The 14,193-nt window shown below is 39.7% G+C and overlaps 1 non-coding gene across 1 annotated transcript; it reads right to left on the reverse strand.

Moving 5' to 3' along the window:
* Window positions 1-13,894: 13,894 nt before the first annotated feature.
* Window positions 13,895-13,976, reverse strand: trnas-cga (transfer RNA serine (anticodon CGA)). Its single transcript has one exon. It is a non-coding gene; the product is annotated as a tRNA-Ser (tRNA).
* Between the last annotated feature and the right edge of the window lie 217 nt (window positions 13,977-14,193).

Below are 14,193 nucleotides of genomic sequence, written 5' to 3' on the forward strand. Positions count from 1 at the left end.
GTCAGAGTATTAGACTGATCCGCTACTTAAAACACTACCGTGGCCTCCAAGGTTTCCCACGTGAAGACGTGGGACGGCTCAAGGTGGCTAAGCATTTTTGCATGAACACTCTTTTTGTTTTTAAAAAATCACACCTAGCTGATGAAGGTGTCATGTAAACCATTCACTGGAATGTACATGTGAGCAGAAATGTAAGTCAACAAAGTTGAAACTTGCACATTGGAAATAGAGTAGTGCAGGACATCGCTTGACCTAAGTTCAATGTTGACTAGACAGTGCAGCTCAGTACATTAATTTGCAATAGAATAATCAGACATATTGCAAACAGAGTCAAAGCCAAATTTGATAAAAGTGCTGCATATGACATAACTCATAGTTTAGACCATTCTCGTGTTTATCACACAGGGATAGCCAAAATTCTTTGAATATTTTGCATTTTTACAAGAATTCAAAAAGAAATACAAATCATAAGCCAGCACACCGACACTGTTAAAAGAGGAAAATGAAGACTGGGTCAACATCACCAGAATTTGTTTAAAAAACTTTCTGTTGTAGGTGCACTGATCCAAAATACTTCAAAACCTGTGGGATGCGTACATCTCAGTCAGTTTCTTTTAACACACGTGCATCTGTCCTTGTTAGTATAGTAAATAGTATCTCCGCCTCTCAGGCAGAAATTCTTGGGTTGATTCCCCGACAGGGAGTCTTCCTATTCTTAGTGCACTGCAGACAAACTGGTGACTTGGCACCCTTTGTAGGAATGATAACATCGAATCCTACACCCACAGTTGCTCTTGATTTTTCTACATAGATGAATCAAGACACTAGCACATTGTGGATCAATAATTTGATAAAGCACCTGGGAGAGAATTTGGTGCCCAGTGGCGACATTATCTCTAAGCAGACATGACAAAACATGCATACCATCAAGGCCAAGACTGAAGAGCATAAAAAGATTTTGTCAATTTCATAAACTACATCAAATGCTTTGCTGGTGTCAAATATTGTAACGACATTAAACATGGTGACTTGACAATTACGTGAAGGGTAGTGCTTGGTAACTGTCCATCTTGACTTTGGATTGTACATTTTCACTCTTGACTTGTCTCGGGACTACAGTGTCAAGTCTTGAGATGTATTTGTTACATTTACAATTTACATTTAAGGCATTTAGCAGACACTTTTATCCAGTGTGACTTACAAAAGGGTTTTATCATTTACTCATAGAATACACCCTAGCCATTACAGTAGGTTAGAGTCCAATATCCCAATGATCTAGAATACTGTAGAAATAAAAGGATCACTGCTGTTACCTAGAAGTACAAAAGGCATAAGGACTAAAGTTTGTTAGACAACATCAGTGTAATAAATAATACCCTACAATAAGTGTTAATTTAGTTATTCAATATAGGAGCAGGGTCATTTGTCAGATTCCATGAATAGATGGGTCTTTAGTCTGTGTTTGAAGACTGCAAGGAACTCTGCTGTCAGGACAGCAAGTGGAAGTTCATTTCACCATCTGTGAGTCTCAATGCTTGTCTTCCATGAGACTTGGAGCATGGAATTTCAAGCCGAGCCATACTTGAGGTTCAAGGCCCTTGAGGTATGAATCGGGCTTTGACCACTGACTCAATATATCAAGGGCCTGGCCCATTTTTGGCTTTGTAGGGGAGCATCAAGATTTTGAAAGTATAGCTAGGATAAATCAGCGCTATCTTGCAGCTAGAACAAAATATTCTCAGATTAGTTTATGCGTCATGGAACGTGGCTGAATTAAAAATGAAACACAATTAAGTCAAATTAAATTGACCCACCTGCAACAAGTTCAGCAACCACATTTAATTTCACTGAATGGTCAGCTAGCCAGCCTATACAAAACAGGTTATTGTTAGAAATTCTGCATGTGTGATTCACTTAGCTTTACATCTCAGATTGCTTATAATGATATACTAATGTATCCACATTAGAAATAATTGGTGAAATCCACCACAAAAGATGAGACTCAACATAATAAATAATGAGACAAACCTTGGGATATGACGTGGATATGAACCTACCCAAAGCAGCTATGTCTCGCTCTGCTCTATATAAGGGGCTGGAGACTTTCTGACCAGCAGGTTGCGCTGAACCCATTTTGCAGGCATTTCACAACTTTATCATTTTCAACACTGTGACATTGTTTTAGGTAATCTGTGTTCTACAAATTCAAAAGAAGCACACTAGGAAGTAAGAATGGCTTCTTCTTTGGTGAAAATCTCCTTGTTAAAGAACCTTTTTTTTTCTAGTGCATTGTTGTATGTTTAAATTTGGTTAACATTTGTTCAGGGTTGCATGATTTGTAATTTTTTTTACTGTTTGGAATGCCCAAGGTTTATAATATTACAAGTGGGACTATTCTCTACAAACCTATGCGATATCAGATCAAACTTATTGGAATGTGTGATTTTGTGCTGTTTGTTATCTATGTCAATGTTTACAGTAGCGATTTTCTTTGTTCAATCCTTTTTTAGGTGGTATAACTGGAAGCATCTAACGACTGCGGTGACCCAAAGAGCTATTTAAAGGGCTGGTGAGCAGGCTCCATCAGTGATTTTTAATCATTGCTGCACATACATTGTCGGTTTTCTAAAAAGTTAATTTTGCCATGTCATTGCCAATGTGTTTTTCACAGGCTAAGAACGTCAGTGAGCTCTCTCTGACCAAGGTCTAGTTTATAGCCAGCGAGTTTGGTGGAGTTATGTTAAAGGGTTGGCATGCAGGCTTCCTGAGTGGTTTTTAAAAAGTGTGTTTTGCTGAATCATTGGCAACACATGGAATGCTCCATCTGGTCACGGCCAATATTATAGCCAGCAAGATTGTTGTTGCGACCTGAAAGTATTAGTGTGCAAGATTTAGGATTTTTTTTTCACAGGCTATTTAAAATATGCTGTCAATGCAGTGGCTATGCTGTATCGTTCACATTAGATTAGACTTGCAACTAGACTTTGTAGGGTGGAAGAACTACGGGACCAGAACTGGGTTGTGCTTCCGTACCCATTACCGATACATTTTTTAGTACCATTTGTGTGAAGTAGTAAAGTCAGCTGTGGTGGAACAACAAATATACTGTGGTCAAATATACTGGTGGTCAAATATACTGAAAATGGGATGAAAATCCCAATTCAAATATATGTCATTTGGTGTGTCAAATATACATCAATGGGGATGAAAATCCCACTTCAAGTATGTTTCAGTGGTGTATCAAATATATTGCAAATGGGATGGAAATCCCACTTCAAGTATGTTTCAGTGGTGTGTCAAAATATCAATTCAAATATGTCATTTAGTGTATCAAATATACTGCAAATGGGATGAAAATCCCAATTCAGGTATATGTCATTGAGTGTGTCAAATATACTGCAAATGGCATGAAAATCCCAATGCAAGTATGTCATTTAGTGTATCAAATATACTGCAAATGGGATGAAAATCCCACTTCAAGTATGTTTCAGTGGTGTGTCAAATATATTGCAAATGGAATGAAAATCTCACTTCAAGTATGTTTCAGTGGTGTGTCAAATATGAAAATCCCAATTCAAATTTATGTAATTTAGTTTGTCAAATATACTGCAAATATATCTCGGGCACTGACGTTTCCTTTTATTTTCCACACTATATGAACTTCAGCAACCACATTTAATTTCACTGAGGGGTCAGCAAACAAGCCCACAGCAAGTATGTCTCGCTCTGCCATGCACCTCCCAGTAAATGTTACAACTTCTTCCATGATAAAATATAATTAAAAGAAAGCTGTGGTCATAAAAATGAACAGCACCCTCTAGCGATGAACCTCAATTATTTCAAGATAACTAAAGCATGGGTAGGTTAAAGCACCGTTAGCTTGCAGCTAGAACAAAAAATTCTTAGTGAGGTAGAACAACAAAAGCCTGAGACCTTTAGTGACACTGTTTGAAGCACATGGCCACAACACTGACATCACTCCATGTGACATCACACCATGACACACACTGGCTTTCATCAATATATTGATTTCTATTGGCCATTGCAGTGCCATTGTCTTTGAGTGAAAGCAATTCTCACGGAGGTGTGAAGGGGAGGGGAACTTTAATATTACTTCACAAGCGTTTTCAGTGGCAAACATCATGATTGGCAGCTGTTTCAACAAATAGTGAACACTTAGACTACTTTCAACCAGCTTCCGCATTGTAAGCAGACAAAGTGTTGCGCATGCGTTTGACGCTGTTTGGCAAAACGCATTCAGCCGTAAGAATGATTTGATCGCCAAGTTTATGTGGAGTTGTCTGGGTGCTTCTAGCATGGACTAGCTACAATGTTTGCATCGCAAATCACTGGGTGTTTCCATTCACTGCTGGAAAAAATCGTAATCCTTCTACAAAATGTAAGTATAAATGAGAAAGATTATTATTTCTTTACAGTATTACAGCATTTACAGTATTACAGTATTTTCCCATAATAACAATGATGCTATGAAGCTATAATTGTTGTGGAACTTACTAAAGTAACTTACTGTGATGTTTTAGCCAAAATAAACATGCAAACTCAGTGTATAGTGACTGATGACTTTGTGTGCATTTGGAGAGGTTTTTGGACACTGTGGAGATGTCTAGGACACCTAGTGGAAAATAGTGGAAAAGTGTTGAATTTATTTATTTACCCAAGTGAATCAGGAAATGTAGAGCATGACTGAAAATTAATCTCCAGCATCAAAAGACACATTATACACCCCAAGAATCAAAGGCGTTTTTTTGTTGTTTTGTTTTTTTACATTTTTGTTTTGTATTAGAAGAGCTCAAATGCAACCTAAATGATGCAAAAATAAGCTTGTATAATTTCAGATAACTAATGTTAAAGTGAACAAGTGCAAATCGTTCACAAATGAGCTTAGACCTGGATGTGCATAGACAGATTATTAATTAATTACGAAAAGTTGTATTTGTCTTTATTTTACTGTTTTATTTTTGTTTAAAGCTATTTTGATGACTGAATCATTTTTGAAGGAACTTTGCCTTTGTGATGGTTTTTGCTGAGTATATACACTTTTTTGCCAGGTGATCAAAATTAACTATAAAATATTTATATATAAATTTCAGTGGAATGGAAGAATATCATTATTTAAGATTAATAATTAATGGTGGAATGTTTTAGAAAATATTAAGAATTAGAAATCCTCTAGGTGACACACAAGTCACACTTTGCCCATTTACTGTGCATATAGCCAGTGGTTATTTTTAACATCCAGTGAAGAGGATGAACACTAGAATACAAATCTTAATGGTGAGGTCAAATCCCAGCTCAGCATTGTGTTGATCATGTGGGGCGTGTGGAGCGCGTGGGGCGTGTGGGGTGAGGTGGGGTGGGGCCTGTCATAAATGCTTTTGACCTGTTTCAGTCTAATAGCCCTGAAGGGCAAAGATCTGCATAATCCATCTCAGTTGGGGAGTCTGAAAATTACATGGTTCATAAACTTTTTTTTTAATATCATAAAGTTTGATCCCTCTACTTTTTTTCAGTTTTTCTGTTTTCTATTGTACACTCAGTATTAGCAGGTTTTATAATTTTAATATCCAGTGCTTTATCCTTATGTTTTTACTGTTTTATAACTTGACTGTGTACTTTTTTGTTCTATGATTATAATTAATATTATTACTATCATCATCATCATCATCATCATCATCATCATCATCATCATCATCAGGTTTAGATTAATGACTTTATTGAGGCTTCATGTTATAATCCATGCCACATGATCATAATAATGATCTGAGCATAGTCTTCCTCCTCTTCATCACACTGTCTCAGTGTCTCTTGCTCTGTGTGTGTTGAGAATAAACTGATGTAAGTATCATGCATGAAACCAGAGGAAAGTCCAACCTCTCGTGTGCCACACGGGTTTCTATGGCTGCTGCTCCCAGATGGGACCCCTGTCCATTTTAACCTCAATCCTGGCAGCAGCATTGGGGTGGCCTCCCCTCTCTCACCCCTTGTTGCAAGTTTGCTGCAGCGCAGACATGGTTTGACATCATGACGCTCAAGATTTTTGCAATGCTCAACTGTCAGAAAAACGTCCTCGCATTGCTAAAAAGAAGTGATCATCTTGGAGGCATATCATTCCGATGGATCGGACAATTTGGAACTGATTCCTGATTCCCATCACTTCATGGTTGAAGAAGCTGATTGTGTGTTGGGGAAAACAGATGTTCTTCATAAGTGGCTGTGAATGGACTTGCTTTCACTGTTAACATGTGTTCTTTGTAACATCAAGCCTTCTCAGATTCATTATTGATTTTATTAGTTTTGGGTTTATGGTCTATTACAAAAGTGGTACTTTTTGTATATTGTTCCAATCCAATGCGCCCTCATCTTCTTTTCACAGAGAGCCACAATCGCTGCAGAAATCCTTTTCCCTTACGTTTTGATTTACGTTTTCCTTTGGTTTGCTGCTTCTGCTCTTTCTGGAAGCCTTTCAGCCTCAACATCTCCATCATTCTGCACAGTCTACGCTCCCTCTCCCGGCGCTTTCGTCTTTTCTTCCGTTCCTTTTCCTGTTTAATATGGTGCTTAATTTTCCTTTGCAGCTGTTTTTCCTTTGCTTTTCTCTCTTTCTCTCTTGCATTTTCCTCAGATTTCTTAGTCCTTATCAGGACATTCCATAGATTTTTCCACCACTTCCTTTCATAGGTTCCTTCACATGTCTGCTGAACTTTTTCATCCTCTTCTTCCTCCATAATCACTGTCACTCCTTCATCCTCCTCCATAATTACTGTCAGCCCTGTTCTGCAATACGGGACGTGTGTACTAGACACAAACTTTTTGTGCTGCCTCCGGGCAACAGCAATGGGGCGCTTGGGGGTTTCCGTGGCTGCAGGTCGCAGGGGGCAATTAAGAGCAGCCCTGCCTGGCTTTTGGAGGATGGATGGGGGAGTCCTGGTGGGATGCAGCGTTGTAACCACTCTAGGGAAGTTGAACCTGATTCTTTCCCACTGCGGAAAAAGTGCATAATATTTAGCATTCTTATTACACACATGCGCAAAAACACTAACACACAGAAAAGCAATCTGACATGACCAACACCACATTGCTCGTCGAGTTGTGAAGTTGTGCTGTAGGCATAAGACATCTCCTTATTTCTGTCTAAAATCACCCTCTGTCTATAGTATGACATTGACTATATGTGACTGCAGTGGAACTGAAGGTTTCATTTTGGTGTTCCTACTTTCTCCAGTTGAGCTTTCAGGGACTTCAGTTCATCTTTGAGCTCCACATTCTCCAAGTTCTTTTTAATTGTTCCTTTTCTTGTCTGATGGATTCCTTCATACTCTTCTTCCATCAGAATTATTGCCTCCAATTCATCCACTCTCATCTTAACGTGGGAAATCCAGTCTCTCTGAAGGAATGAAAACAACAAGACACTGCCTTATGAGTGGACATATCTTAGCCACAGCAAACAATGAGCCCCTCCTATTATAATAACACTTTCTAACGTATTCAGACATTGATTCAAATTACTTCATTCTGTTTACCATGGCATTAAGCATGGGACGGTTTGAGAATGCCAACTCCAGACAGAAAAACAGAAAACATATAGTAGAGATTATGCATAAAATGACTACTGTATGAAAATAGCTTATGACACATTTACTCACAACTGCAAAATCAGCTGCTGCATCACTCTCCTCATTCAGTGTGCGGGCTCTGCCTGTCTTGGCAGTCGTATACTTCACCTCTGGCAGCAGCGATCTATCATGCAAGCTTTCCTTACTAGATGCAAACTTTGTATGCCGACTCCGGGCAACGTCAGAGCTGCGATTGGAGGTTTCTGTGCCCACAGGTAGCAGGAGGCAGTTAGGCTCATTAAGCGCAGCCTTGCCAGGCTTTTGGAGGATGGATGAGGGAGTCCCGGTGCGCTGTAGTTGTGGAAACACTGTGGCGAAACTGGACTTGACTCTTTCCCACTATGAAAAAAGTGCATAATATTTAGCATTCTTTTTACATACATGCATAAACACACATACACCAAGATGCACAGAACAGCAATTTTACAGCATCAACAACACATTGTTCTTCGAAATGTATAGGAGCTACAATTACTCAGGAACTGCACAATAGTTTCCACTAGGTGTCATAAAAACCTCTCCTTTTCAGACCGACAAAAAGTCGTCACACAATATACATCGAGTGTGCGACTTTTTTCTTAAAATGTCACAACAATGTTTGACAACTTACTAAAAGAAATTATTAGCTTCAATAAAGCTTCATTATTAAAGGCTAAATAACATTATCTCCATTGCCATTAGGCTAAAAAGCTATCCTGGGGAAAATACTGCAATAAGCTTAAAAAATATTATGCTTAAAGCACAAACGTTCATTTATACTTACGATTTTAACAGCACTTACGAATTTTTCTAGCAGTGAAAGGATACCACCAATGATTTGCAATGCAAACATAGTAGTCCATGCCAGAAGACACTGAACCATCACTATCAGCATGCAACTCATAACTGCATCAAAACTCCACATAAACTTCAGTTCAAATAAAACCTGTGGAACAAGGGAAACCACAAAGGTCATTTTCAGATAATGGGGCACAGCATTGGAAATCCCTGTGTTGTGCACTGTTCATTTGCTGCTCATTATTATTCCCAGCCTCTGTTCGTAGTCCAAGCCTCATGTTTTCTATTGCCAGTATTAGTTAAGTGTTCTTGTCATTGCTTGTGTTATTGTTTTAGCCTCCTTCCACTTTGTCTTCATCTGTGTTGTTTACTTTTGTTCAGCATGTACTCTCAGCCTCTTTGTATCATGTATTCTATGGCATTGGGCTGGTGTAGTGATTATGATTCTGCATCAGCCCTTAATAAATCTTGCGCTTCTCCACGTGTGCGTTCACCTTCCAACCGTTCATCGTTACACAGATAAAAAGGAATTTAAGGCTTTATTGAACAAAGTAAAGACTGGATTAAACAATACAAACCACTACAGGTGAAAAGGCGGGAACCATAATATCAGGCATAGGTTGAAAGAAGAAAACAAGCCATAAAGTGTAAACAAGGTTCAGACACGCTCGCTGTGCAGAAAGAGACTTCGCAACTGGAACACAGACCAGGAGGTTTTATACACGAGCGTTAATGAAGGTACCAAGTAGCAGGTGTAGTTAGATCTGCACTGGCATGTCCATCCGGAGTGGAGGGGGTGACATGGTGCATGACAGACTTAAGAAATGTGGCCGTAAAACCTTCCGTGAACCTTTCAGTCCGACTTGATTTCTTTTCAGTAAACGCTCGTGCACAAGGACGTGACTTTGAGAGCCAGCTGAATTGGAATGGATGCCCGGTCCTCATGCTCGTCCCCAGGGCTGGTGCACCAACTGGGATTAACTGCCAAACTGGCAGAAACTGAGACCATTTTTCATAGAGAGGTTTAAGCCTGTTGCACCAAGACCAGTAGCGATGCATGCGTTCGTTTAAAACTTGGAACGTATGACCATTGCTAAGCAACCTGCACTATTACTAATTGCATACAAATGATATTGTTCATATAAACCATGCTGAGCTCTAAACAAAGCTGCTTAACAACAGTTACGTGACTAATGTGCTCCTGAGTCTCTGAATCAGGCCTCACGTTGCTTTATTCTAGCTGAACATGTAAAGCTGATATGATGTCGCCATCACGCGCACTTGCTGTTGGAGAGTTTAACTCTGCTCCCACAGAAAAGGGAGCTGTGAAACCTCACCTTACACCTGCTCCCACATAGGCCAACATTTATGCCGCTCTTAGGAGAAACTCAGGTTGTGATCGGTGCTAAAATCTCACATCAGCAGTGTGCGAATCGGAAAGTTCGCGTACGATCACAAGAGTCTCGTGGTTTGTTTTTAGCACGTGGACGTGTCGGTTTTTGGCTTGTAATCTCGAGCTCACCGGGTGTACGGCTTATCCATAATTAAGTCAACAACAACACAGCCTACTAGAAACGACTTCAAATAAGCTTGACTCTTTGGCGTTTATTTATGCATGTGGTACATCTACCTGGATCGCTAATGACAGTCTGGCTAATTTCCGCTAGCTGGAGAGAGAGTTAGAATTAGACAATGACCAAGTTTATCCAGGCGTGGTCTTTTCCCTCTTCTACAATCTGATTTTTAGCGCTTGGACTCTTTCACAAAATGTCTTTTAGTCCGAGGCCAAGACATTTCCAAGCAGTCTGTCTTCATTTATGTGTACTCACCTTTGGGAAAGTTCCTGCCTCAGATCAGACACGCTCCAAACTGCATGAACGCTTCACAACTTCTTTAATGACCATCTTGCAAAATGACCCCTATTTATAGATTTATATTCATAGATTTTTATTTAGTTTTATTACACACATAGTGACTTCATAGGGCTAGACTGTGATGTCATAATACCACGTGACAGTGAAGGCACTTATATGTAGAACTGAACGAAATACTCAGAGGCACAGTTAGTTAATTTCACATACATGTTTTATGAAAAATATTTCACAAATTTTAGAATACAAATGAATTTCAGGGCTTTATAGTTATTATAGTGAATTAGCCTCACCAGGCCTGCCATGCTAAGCTAATAGCCTGTGTTTGAGTCATAAGCACTGAACATCAGGACACTGAGTTGGGCTTCATTCTCTCTCACTGAGACTTCATGTATAGGCAGTGCTGTACTGCCCCGTTCTCTTCCTTTTCCCCCAACTTCTTTATAAGGGTTCTTTTACTTGTCTGTTGGACTCCTTCATCCTCTTATTCTTCCATAATTACTGCCTGCAATCTATATATAATAGGCTGTAATAAGCAATAACAGATTTTTCTCCAACTTCTTCATAATGGATCTTTCACTTGTCGACACCCTGTGACACACACTGGCTTTCATCACTGTTACTGTATGATGATATAAACACTGTACATATGGTCAATGTCACACTTTAGGCATGGGCACACACACACAGACAGACACATGGCCACACGCACACACACGCGCACACACACGCGCACACACACGCGCACACACACACGCGCACACACACACACACAGACAGCCACACACACGCACAAGCCCTTTACTTTAATATCCTGTATGCAGGCATGTTACCTTCTATTCCACCAAGCACAGAAGTAACATCGTATTCACAACATGACAAATATAAGTGTTTTGGAAATTCAGCATAATATTTATCCCTCACTTTCTTTCTTTGAAAGGTTGACTGGAAGATATACAGATGTACAAGTAGCTGGCGGGATTACTGTCACACTGGTACAAACATCAAAGTTTGTTTTGGGTTGCCAGATCTTCCAAAACTCTTATCTATTCTAGTTCCTATTATAAAGTTTGTGTTCCCAAAATGATTCCTCATACCTGCCCTTGTGCAGACCTTGGTAGCCCTGCTTGTCAGTGGGTTCAGTAAGACTTTTATAAATGGTTCCTTGCTACTAGAAGCAATCTCAGCCAGACTAACAGGCATGGAATTCATGCAGTGTTGCAGTTTGCTTCCATGACAGCAGGAATAATGCTCCTATTTACGACAAGCAAGTTGCCAAGAATGCCTTAAGATCTTTTTCCAATTTTGACCACATTTGTCCAAGTTTGGAGTTGGAATGGATGGAGCTTGAGGGCTGTTTCCAGCTGTGTCAGACTCCACTGCACTTACTCGTCATCCATCATCCAATAGACTCCCACATCTAATCCTGCTTTTTCTCTTTCGGGTATCTTTCTGAGTCTCTTAAGTTCACTCTCTCATTCACTCAACAAAATATCACCCATCAACTCTCGGTTTCTGTTTCCATTCTTCTTCATCTTTCATTCTCCCTCTCTGTCCCTCTCCCTTCATTTGTCTCCCCATTTTCTCTCTTCCCTTTCTTTCTCTCTCTCTCTCTCTCTCTCTCTCTCTCTCCCTCTCCCTCTCCCTCTCTCTGTGTCTCTCTTGCTCAGGGTGTTCTGGGATTGAGAGGTTGTTCTGGACACTTGAGGACTTTTTATGAGAACACACACACACACATTCAGTTCAATTCAATTGTGCCAAAGCTTTTGTGAAGAAATTACTGCTAACAATGATAGTAAGTACAACAATAATATAACTACAACAACTCCTATTACCAATAAACAATAATAATAATTATAATAATATAGGGGGTAAATATAGGCAATGGTGTGGTAATTTGGCTGAAATCCAATTTGTCTTTTACTCAGGATATTGTGTTTAGTAAGGAATTTCAGAAATCTAGAATTTAAAATGCTACACTACACATTATCTTCCCTAGGTTACTGTTCACACAGATGCCTCTGTAATTCTTAGTGTCGAATTTATCTCCGGATTTAAAGATTGGTGCTATTAATCCTTGGTTTCAGATTTCAGGGAAAAAACCTCCATTCAGGTTAAACAGTTTTAGAATAGCCAAATGAAATTTAGAGCTTGAAAAGTTTATCATTTTATTTAGTACACTGTCAGGCCCACATGCCTTCTTTGATTTTAGTTTGTTAATTTTCTCCTGAAGTTTCTGCTCAGTAATTGAGAAGTCTAATGGTTTTTGATTAGCCAATTGTAGCACCTCCAGTTTTTGCTTTATAGGATTTTGTTGAAGATTTGCATTTGATTCTACTGTCTGGAAGAGAGTTTGGAAATGGTTTGTCCAAATGTCCCCATTTTGTATTTCCAGTTCTTCCTGATCTCTTTTTTAAGTTTATTCCACTTGTCCAAAATTGACCAATTGCCAAGAAGTACAAAATGCATAAGGTCTATCTTAAACAATGATAAGTTCAATAAACAATAAGTACTAAAGTTTGTTAGACAACATCAGTATAATAAATAATACCCTACAATAAGTGCTAATTTACTTAGTCAATATAGGAGCAGGGTCATTTGTCATATAAATATTCCATGAATAGATGGGTCTTTAGTCTGTGGTTGAAGACTTCAAGGAACTCTGCTGTCAGGACAGCAAGTGGAAGTTCATTTCACCATCTGTAGGCCAGGACAGAAAAGAGTCTCAATGCTCGTCTTCCATGAGACTTGGAGCATGGAATTTCAAGCCGAGCCATACTTGAGGTTTGAAGCACTTGAGGTACGAATCGGGCTTTGACCACTGACTCCCTGTATCAAGGGGCTGGCCCATTTTTGGCTTTGTAGGTGAGCATCAAGATTTTAAATCTGATGTGTGCAGCTACTGGAAGCAAACGAAGGGAGCGCAGCAGCAGGGTAACGTGTGAACTTTGGAAGAATGAAGACGAGTCATGCTGCTGCTACTACTGCTGTTACTTGCAAGTACATCATCTTGTTAGTGACTTTTGGTGGGTGGGCACTGGAGTAAGCAGTGTAATAAATAAAGTGTTATAGTTAAAGAGAAAAGATGGTGCTGTCCCTGGAATGCTGGTACAAGAAAAGCATAGGCAAACACCACTGCAATTTGCATGTGAGAAATAGTCTTCCAGAATTTTCACTGAGCTAAGATGACTGTCCAATAGTTGAAGAGTTTTTACATGCCCTTGACATCACGGAGGTAAGAAGGATGTGCTTTCTCCACTACATGAAACAAGACACTGCTATGTGGCAGGTAGATCGTTCAGGAAAGAGTCTGGGAGTGCAAGCTCTCCACACTGGTGGCATGATGTCTCTGCAGAAATCACTTCAAATAAGCAACTAAATTCTCTATTCTGCAAGAGAGCACATTGGAGCTTGACACCAACACATTAATCCCTGGGTCATCACAACTTATCGACAAAGCAGCTATTTCTGCTTCAATTCCTAGGACTCCTACAGTTTCACTGGCACAAAGTTGCAAATGGAATGGCAAGCATGTGCAAAAGGAGAACTACATGACACTGTGAATTTATTCTTCCAGCAAAGCCATCAGGAGAAAAACATCTGATTCCATCACGCTGCAAGCAGGAGTCGAACCTGCGCAGGGAACCCCCATTGGATTTCGAGTCCAACGCCTTAACCTCTCGGCCATCGCAGCTGTTACATGCTTTGGGCACTTTGGGGTTAAGTCTTAGGACTTCTTCAAGCTCAATTATGAGTACCCATATATCATTGATTCAGGACTGAAAATGGCCTGAGATGCAAATTCAAAGACAGTAATCTCCCGAATGGTCTACTCACTATTTTAGCAAACTAATGTCAATTCCAGGTGAACAGGTGCCCAAAAGCTTGTCAGAGTATTAGACTGATCCGCT

Source organism: Electrophorus electricus, chromosome 15 (assembly GCF_041902795.1).
Source record: "Electrophorus electricus isolate QZ-2024a chromosome 15, ASM4190279v1, whole genome shotgun sequence".
Taxonomy (NCBI): Eukaryota; Metazoa; Chordata; class Actinopteri; order Gymnotiformes; family Gymnotidae; genus Electrophorus; species Electrophorus electricus.